The sequence below is a fragment of the Schistocerca serialis genome, chromosome 2, assembly GCF_023864345.2.
Source record: "Schistocerca serialis cubense isolate TAMUIC-IGC-003099 chromosome 2, iqSchSeri2.2, whole genome shotgun sequence".
Lineage (NCBI taxonomy): Eukaryota > Metazoa > Arthropoda > Insecta > Orthoptera > Acrididae > Schistocerca > Schistocerca serialis.
In genome coordinates this window covers 817,647,760-817,654,514 of record NC_064639.1, presented here as the reverse complement: position 1 = coordinate 817,654,514, position 6,755 = coordinate 817,647,760, and the positions used below count along the sequence as shown (strand labels likewise).

General features: G+C 42.5%; 2 non-coding genes across 2 annotated transcripts; one reads left to right on the top strand and one right to left on the bottom strand.

The window, feature by feature from the left end:
* Positions 1 to 6,152: 6,152 nt before the first annotated feature.
* On the bottom strand, positions 6,153 to 6,227 carry Trnal-caa (transfer RNA leucine (anticodon CAA)). Its single transcript has one exon. It is a non-coding gene; the product is annotated as a tRNA-Leu (tRNA).
* Positions 6,228 to 6,375: 148 nt separating this feature from the next.
* On the top strand, positions 6,376 to 6,452 carry Trnas-cga (transfer RNA serine (anticodon CGA)). Its single transcript has one exon. It is a non-coding gene; the product is annotated as a tRNA-Ser (tRNA).
* The last annotated feature ends 303 nt before the right edge of the window (positions 6,453 to 6,755 follow it).

Sequence of the window (6,755 nt, the reverse complement as noted above, 5' to 3'; positions counted from 1 at the left end):
TCGTCAAGAATGGAATGAAATAGTTGAAGATTGTGGAACAGAGAGTAACTACAAAAAAGTAAAATAAATAGCTACAAGACTCCCAGAAATAAGTAACACAAACAACTTCGTTTATTTTCTAATTTTAATTGTGTATAGATACTATTACAGTATTTTGATAATGAAATGACGTTCACAATAGTTACAGTATTCGATAATTTCGACATGAAATATATTTGCGTTAATGACTGTTGACATAGTTTTTGAAGACCTCTCTGACACTCCGCGCTCTTCTTGAAGCACTACTGTTGGCTCTGTCATTTTGGAATTTCACGTCTATATTTTCAGGCGAGGTACTGAAGAATAAATGGAAGAACCTACGTGACACTTTCCGCTCTGAACTCAAAAAAACTCGTGCTGAACGTTCAGGGCACGAAGGTGGCATGCCGCCTTTCCAATCCAATTGGCCGTGGTACGAGCTAATGACCTTCCTGACTGACATAATGACGCCACGGAAGACGAAGACTAATGTTCATCACAGTAAAAGAACAGCATCGCAACACAACGACGACGTACCATTTTCACCAGCTCTTACAGAGAGAGAGAGAGTGTGTTTCACCTGATGAAACCAACCAGCAATTCGAAAACTATCACCAGCAGCTCAGTTGAGAGCCAGTATGCAGGTTCTTTTGGAAGAATTGGAGCAATCAACCACTCCCACTGCACATTCGTTGATGTCACCCTATGCACCTGAAAATCCAGTTGAAACCGTAATTGATGGAAATCCGCAGAATGAAATAGTCATTTCTGAAATTCAACCTGATGACATTGTTATTTCAAGCCACCAGGATTCTGAAAACTTTGATACTTAAGTGAGTGAATTGTGGTGTATTTTACTTCTCATTGTCAACTATGTCAAAATTTATTAAAAGAAAGTTTGAATCTGTCACAATTTGTAAATTTTTCATAATAAAAGATTGCTGTAAACTTAATATTGTACTTACCGGATGGTGGTCATAACTCTCTCTTCAGGGGTAATAGCCATTCTGAAATTTGTGTTTTGCTTCTGTAATCTATTTGAAACAGACGACACTATATAATCAAATGTCTCTGTACTCATTCTGAAACAACTCCAAAATTTATCCTCATCTTTTCTCAAGTCACTGTACTAATGATGAAATTCTCCTAAAGCCCTCCTCTCCTTGTTGATTTCATGCACCCATTCACGACTGCGTAGAATTCTCAGAGCACTGTTTTCTAATAAAAAATAATTTACTGGGTCGAGGAAACACGACATCGTGCCGAGACTACTGAATTGCTGGCCAGATCGCGAACGCGCGCGCACTGTATCGTGTGCAATGTGAACGCTCCATCGCATTGCATCGCGTCGCGTCGCATCGCAGGCGGTTACGTTGTGCAAGACGCGACAGTTGGCTGCGACTGCGACGCTGCCCCCTCCTCTTTTCCCACCCTGGCAGACGGCGACACGGCCGCAACACGACTGGAGTCGTCGCTGTTTCCCAAGCTCCGGTCGGCGGCGGCGGATTCAAATACATAAGAAAAATAAGAATTCCGAATTTCTTGCTGTAAAAAATACTGTATGTTAATGCAACAAAGTTACATCGGCTCCCAGAGTTAGTTTTTCGATACAGATTCTCCTTTTACTTTAAAAAATTGAAAAGTATCTCTTCCGGTTTTGCGTGTTTTTTTCGCTGTATATTAGTTCTCTATTAATTGTGAGGAAAGTAAAAGGCACAAAAAATTAATGTTTGCGTATCTTACAGTTTCACATCACAGCTTGATAATGAGGTGTCTATTTTTCGGATATTCGTCACAGTTATTCCGGTACTTAATTTACAAGTAACCTACTGCATAAAATTTGAATTGCGTATAGTGAAAAATGTGGTCGCTGGCTACTTTACGTATGGTTCACGTTAGGTCATACATCGTTGCCGATGAAAAGAAGCTAACATATCGAAATTATTTTTAAAGTTGAGATCAGAAAGATATCGATCTCCGTTTCCGAGATTTGGGCTCATATATCTCCGGGAGCGTCGCGACTAGCCGCCAGTTCTGTCGACGCGCAACGAGAATCGTGTGGTCTTCACACGATAGAGAATGCATTTGTTTTGTTTCGCTGACACATTTTGGACCTAATGAAACCATTTTATGTCATATTTCTCCGGTATGAGTTACTAATATTTCTCCATATGCTCTTGACAATTTCATTTAAAATGCCACGAAATGTAGGTTTCTTAAAGCCAAGTGATCAAGCAGAACCCATTTTCTTGGTTTTGCTGAGGCATCTGAACCTGTTCCAAGCTTTCTTTCTCGTTTATTTCTCTGATACGAGTCCCGAATATTCCTCCATCTGTTTTTGCACATTTCACCTAAAATTCCAATGAAAGATGTGTTTATTAACAATAAGCGCACGCTAGCGTCATTGCATTGTTTCAAGTTCTTGACAATAAGATAGGGTTACACCTTAAACATTTCTAGAATTTTGATTCTGAACGTCTACAGTATACATTGGCAGAAATGTGGAAGAAATAATGTCCGTGCTTGTTCACAAAATTTCCCCAAATTATACTTGTCAGTTTCTCCCATGCAGAAACTTTTGGAACAAGCTAAGGCAACTTTCATAGCTGACTGAATCTTTATTCCCATCCAAATGAACTTCCATATTCTTATATTCTGACAGCATACATCGTTATGGTTGACATGAACATTTAATCTTGCCAAGCTGCACTCAAAAGATGACTCCAGGATTTACAAAAGACGAATTTCAATTGTGAACTGAGTCAGACCAGAAGGGCCTTGTAAAACAGTAGTGCACTTTCGGCACAAGTTTTTTGAGCACCATCTTCTACCAATGAATTGAAGTGAATGTGACAAATTACTTATTGCAGCATACTGTTTGCGCAATCTGTTGAGAAACGCCTTCCTCAAAAACGAACATCTATTGATTACAGAAAGCGGTACAACAATCTGGTGGTGGTTTTTCACAACTAGAAGGTATCATCAAGACACCAATTTACCGTTTACTTTCAAGGTGGAGGTATTGTAAAACGTAACTTTCTCGTTGTACTTTAGATTGTTCATTTTATAATGTACTTGCCGTTTTCAATTTTTATCGTCACAAAAAAGAGTAATGCGAAAATTGACCTTCAAGTTCATTTTCATCATTCTAATTCTACATCTGCATGGATTATACTGATTTTCATAACAGGCCTGAAAAATTTGCATTAATGGGAAAATATTATATATTTCACTCACCTGCCAGTTTCAACTGTGCACCAATTTCTTCCCAAATTCTGTCTCTGAACATAGTGTCTCTATATTTAGGGTTCTTCAAATCGTAAAGGCAAGGATGTTGCGAGACCAGCTCACAGAGCATCACATCCTGTGAGTGGCTCATTTCAGTTTTCCTTGACTGGCTCGATATCTTTCTGGCAGCCGTACGTCTTTGTGTCGTGCGACTTCCGTCGCAACACTGCTCACTGGTGCAGTGCTGCGGCAGCTGTCGCAACAGTCGCGCGTCGCATCCCAAACTCGAACTGCGCATGCGCCAGCAGGCAACTTCTGACGTCACATAGCGACCCGTCGCAGTCGCTAGTGTGCGTCGCGTCTTGGGCAACGTACCTTCTTGTGCTGTGAATGGCGTATACAAGGAAACTGAACCACCTCCACATAAAGGGTTTGCGAAGCTAGCGTACCGCTTTTGTTGGGTTTCATATTTATGTGTGTGTATTACGAAACTATGTTGTTTAAAAGATATAATACCACATTAAAGACATCCGAGAAACGCGTCATTTTTGTATTGGTTTCTCTAATTAAGTGTCGGCCATTTTCAAGCTCATGTTCCAGATTCTAGCCTAAGCCTAATAAATTGCACACTGAATTCATATTGTGCTGTTTTCAAACTCGCGGTATACTGCAGTCAGTTGCAAGAAAATGAAGCTCTCTAGAACTCAGGCACAATACACTCACAAAAAGAAACTTGCTAACATAAAGGGCAATCAAAAGTTTCTGTTCAAAGGCTGTACGACCCAGAATTGGTATGGCATTGAGGCAATCATACCAACACACTAGGTTAAAGATACCCTTTTGGTAAAACCCCGTGTCCCGCTGTGTGAAGAAGTCTGTAACTGCCTACTACACACACTCATCCAACAGGGATTGTTGACGCTTCAGTGCTTTTTTTTAAGGGACCGAAGGTGTGATAGCTGCATGGGTCAAGGTGTAATAGTTGTATGGGTCTGCTCTAATCGCCTCATCAACTACCTACTTGTTGTCTGTACTAATGGATAATGTTGGCCTCCCAGATCTACTGGCCTCCTGTGTCAAATCATGACCAGCACAGAAGTAGGTGCACCATTCCACAATGTTAATTTTCGACAGACATGCAGTCCCAGTCCGATGGATGTCTTCCAGTGTTTGTCTTTCTGCAGCCAAGAAAAGAAAACAGCATATTGGTCCTGTTTGGATGCGTTTGGTAATAATGTCACCATAGTTCACATTACCGCATTTACCACATATATCAGAAAAACACTAATGCCACACTAATATCTCACCTATATGTCGGTGCTTAGACAGGGTGTTTCAAACTTTTGCTTCAAACTGAAACAGGTAATAGTGGTTCCCCAACATATTATATTAAGATAGGGAACCAATGGTCAGATAAGCATATTTATTGTGTTACAGACATACACAGTGTGCACAACATAACAACGACATAGCTCACAGTAATTGTTCAAGGTGATGAACCCCAGTCTCAAAGCACCTGCAGTTCTGCTGCATTCTTGCTAAGACCCTGGGTGTCTGTTGTACACTGGGACAGGTAACTATTGATAAACAGCATACACCCCTGACCGCCAAACAGACAGCAGTTGGCAGACGTGATTAATGTATGGTGTGACAGGATGTAGTGGCTGTAAGGCAACAAGAATGTGCAGAGAATGCTTTCAGGTGTCATCCTAACTGGAAGTTTAGTGGATACCAACTTATGAAAGACGAGTCATTCAAGCTACATAGAGCCAGCCCAGGTTCCTGTTACAGACATGGGTGAACACCAGACCTTAAGGAGATAGTATTGGATTGAGTGGCCAACCACCCAGCAATAAGCACCTGAGAATTTACCTGTGAAATGCGCACTTCATAGGAGAGTACTGGAGGAACAGTACTACACCCCTAAAATAAAGAACATGAGCAAGCACTGGGAGTAACAGGTTTTTAGCCCCATTTTGACATCTGTCAATGTATTATCCACTGCAGTGCTGTAGTGCCAAACTTTGTACAGTTTTTATTGTACTTGGATGAGGCCTCATTCAGCTAGGATGGTGTTTTCAACAGCCATGTCTGGAGTGAGGACAATCCCCATGCTGCCTACATCACCACCAGCAATGATTCTCTGTCAGTGTATGGGCAGGCTCTGGCTCTGAGCACTATGGGACTCAACTGTTGTGGTCATAATCGTATGGCCAGGCATTGTCCAAGCTCACGTAATGGGACCTTATTTGCTGCCTTCCCATTTGACTGGTCCACATTACCTGGTGTTCCTGCGAGATGTGCTGCTACAATTCTTGGAGACTCTATCCCTTCTTGTCCACTAAAGGATGGGATTTCCAACAAGATGGTGCACCAGCCCACTTCAATGTTAATGTCTGCGAGCACCTGAACATGTACTCTCACCATTGTCCCAAGGCCAGTGCAATCATCAGATCTCACATCTCTGCACTTTTTCCTCTGGGTTTATATCAAGACATTGGTGTATGGAACACCCATAGAAAATGATAAAGACTTGCTAGAGTCCAAGCTGCCTGTCTCCTGGTAAAACACACACCAGGGGTCTTCAACAGAGTGCAGCAGACCTTCATGCGCCATTGCCATACATGTATTGAGACTGGAAGTCTATGAGCTACGTCAGTGTACACTGTTTATGTCTATAACACAAATAGGCACTTCCAACCATTGGTTCCCTATCTCAGTATGATCAGTTGTGGACCCACTGTCACCTGCTTCAATTTCACCCAAAAGGTTTGAAGCACTCTGTATACCACATAGGAGGTGAGCTGCATTGAATATATACTGCAGCAACACCCTCAGATTGAAACTTATTGATCACCCCTTATAACAGTAATGGAACATGAAACTTCCTGGCAGATTAAAACTGTGTGCCCGACCGAGACTCGAACTCGGGACCTTTGCCTTTTGCGGGCAAGTGCTCTACCAACTGAGCTACCGAAGCACGACTCACGCCCGGTACTCACAGCTTCACTTCTGCAGTATCTCGTCTCCTACCTTCCAAACTTTACAGAAGCTCTCCTGCAAAACTTGCAGAAGGTAGGAGATGAGATACTGGCAGAAGTAAAGCTGTGAGTACCGGGCGTGAGTCGTGCTTCGGTAGCTCAGTTGGTAGAGCACTTGCCCGCGAAAGGCAAAGGTCCCGAGTTCGAGTCTCGGTCGGGCACGCAGTTTTAATCTGCCAGGAAGTTTCATATCAGTGCACACTCCGCTGCAGAGTGAAAATCTCATTCTGGAAACATCCCCCAGGCTGTGGCTAAGCCATGTCTCCGCTATATCCTTTCTTTCAGGAGTGCTAGTTCTGCAAGTTTCGCAGGAGAGCTTCTGTAAAGTTTGGAAGATAGGAGACGAGATACTGGCAGAAGTAAAGCTGTGAGTACCGGGCGTGAATCGTGCTTCGGTAGCTCAGTTGGTAGAGTACTTGCCCGCGAAAGGCAAAGGTCCCGAGTTCGAGTCTCGGTCGGGCACGCAGT